The following is a 2,500-nucleotide window of genomic DNA, read 5'->3' as shown; positions in this document are numbered from 1 at the left end:
GTGTGCGTCTATAAGGAGGGGGAGCGTATTGAGAAGATAGAGACGAAGGGGGGGGAGGTGTGTGCGCGCACATAAGGGAGATTAGCGTGGTCAGTTCAGGACGAGGCTACGGAGCGTGTGCGGCATGATTGCATTACACGCTCCCCGGACCCTTCTGAAGTCGTGTAGCAAAGCGGTCATTTGAACAGCGAGAGCTATTAGCCAGGGCCCTGTGATGTGAGCCCGGAGCCTAGGCCTGCAGGAAATCTGGGATTACTAAACCAACGCACACCGGTCGCCCGCCCAACGCACACTGTTAAAACAGCACCGTGAGCTCGGAGGTGAACTGACTCTCGGACCCCCTTTACTTGTTAAAACCCTCTTTTCCCCTCACCTTTCGCTCCAGCGTTGGCCTTCGACGAGGGGAGGCGACCCGTCACGGAACTAACCGTGTTGTTCCCTGCCGGAGTCCGCAAAACATCACACTTGACTTGAGGAGAAAGGAGCGGAGACTTAGCAAAGAACACATACAACGTTAGCACGGTGCGTGACCTCTGAGCTCGGCTGTTGAATCACTCCACGGTTCTTTGTTGTGGTCGTGACCCCGGCTGACGATGCTCTGATTGGTCGAGGTGACGGGCTCTGGGGTACAACAAGTGAATGGAGGGAGGAAGTATCATGAGACAGAGGGAAGCGTATACTATTGGAAATAGTTTTAGCTAATATCACCTAAACTGTTTTGTTGTGTTTAGGTTTTATTTAGATTGTAGCTCTATGTTCTGCTGCCCTTCCTGCTAAGGGCTTTCTTAAAAATAAGTCGGTTCACTTAAGTCGGGACTAACCAGGTAAAATAAAGGTAAAACATACCGATTTTAAGTTGGTGGGAACTCTTTGTAGTTTTCCTGAGATCGATTGCAGCGTTACGGGGAGCCCTGCTCTGGCTGCATGAGGAAAGAGGCCCAGGCTATGGTTCGCTACGATCAGTTCCTCTAATCCCGCGTGACATACTGTGTGTTATAAATAAAGTTACGACATCGCTAGTTTAAACCCCGAGTGCACGGAGAGACACAGAGGTAGTATGAAAAAGTCATGCTTCATTGTGTATGTGTACATTCTGACAGCACAAAAGCCCCAACGCAACACCGACAAAGACTTTAAGCAGCGATTAATAACAATCAGACTTTCAGAATATAGCATAACATAAAATACCACAAAAAGAAAACAAGAAAATACATTCACAAACCTTTAGAGTTAGCCTTTGTATGTCAGATTAGTTAAAATATACTGACGATGCTATGTTTTTTCTTTAAAGATCCCTATTTTACTACAAGGTCTGATAAGCCATTACAAGCCATTTCACAATCTACCCTCTAGTGACATCACAGTTGGGCGTGTCCACCCAGATGTTTGATTGATAGATCAGCCGTCCATTTGGATCAGTTCAGTTGGTAGGGGGGTACACCTCAATCTAAAGCCCCTTTCAAACATGCAGCCTTTCCCTCCACATTTCCTGTATGGGGTCATCATGTGTGAATAGGGTTAGCTTAGCGTGGTCAGTACTGTACTGTATACTGTTAACACACGCCCATACGGTGGGTTTATTTTCTCTACCTTTTTAAATATTCTGTCTGTTCCACATCTTGGCTCCTCCCATAAACCTGACCAGCTCTCTGATTGGTCAGTGTGTGGCAATTAGTGAAACTTTTTATCCAAGTTTAAGCTTAGTTACAATTTTATAGTCATTGCAAGTATGAAATTCTTGACTGCAATGCTGCAATTTAGATGCACTATGTTCAAATTTAGATCATATTTTGTATGTCCCATTGACAAAAATAATAAACACTTATAAATATACTGAAAACAGTGACAGGTCCTGACACATAACAGTGTACCACCATTGTCACGTTTATTTTATACATAATTATACAATATTTATCCAATAATAAATTGAGTCCCTTACTTATGTCGTTATGCTGTTTACAAAGCAAAATCCCAGAAAATCGCTGCAAGTGTGTATTTATTTACCAAGACTGCGTTATTGCTTGTCATTAAGTTTCCTCTTGTTATGCTTGCCACTGTCCCATAACCTACAGGGGCAAAATATTTCTGCTATGATTAACAGAGGTTATGGAAATAACATACTGCATGTTGTCTTCCCATTATAGGTGTCTTTTAATGTGTACAGTTATGATGAATAATAAAGACCTTTGGTAATAAATAATACAATGCATAATCTGTTAAACAAAAATCCCTATAAAAGCGTATATGTCTATATATTTATATATATATTTTTTTGTGCGATTGTAGATGGAGGAAAAACACAGTTTTTATATGTAATTATAGAAAGAGTGGGTCAGTGAGGGAGCTCGTCCACGGTGACTCGGTCGGCCCGTTGTGGGAGTCAAACGTTTGAGACCGGAAGCTTCCGGCGGGAGCCGTCCGGAGGGTCAGGCAGGTCGGCTAATTAGCAGCCAATTAGAGCGCCCAGGTTTCAGCTTAACACCCGTGTGTTTGTTTCCTG

General features: G+C 43.4%; 1 long non-coding RNA gene across 1 annotated transcript in view; it reads right to left on the bottom strand.

Moving 5' to 3' along the window:
* LOC115538977 (uncharacterized) overlaps nt 1–948 on the bottom strand; it is a 2,884-nt gene extending 1,936 nt beyond the window's left edge. The window contains exons 1-2 of the long non-coding RNA XR_003975631.1: nt 847–948; nt 374–621 (exon numbers count right to left, since the gene is read on the bottom strand). This is a non-coding gene — a long non-coding RNA (uncharacterized LOC115538977). The remainder of the gene's footprint in view (nt 1–373; nt 622–846) is intronic.
* Between the last annotated feature and the right edge of the window lie 1,552 nt (nt 949–2,500).

This window comes from Gadus morhua, unplaced genomic scaffold, assembly GCF_902167405.1.
Source record: "Gadus morhua unplaced genomic scaffold, gadMor3.0, whole genome shotgun sequence".
Classification (NCBI taxonomy): Eukaryota; Metazoa; Chordata; class Actinopteri; order Gadiformes; family Gadidae; genus Gadus; species Gadus morhua.
The sequence above is the reverse complement of the archived record's forward strand: the minus strand, read 5'-3'. Positions and strand labels throughout refer to the sequence as shown.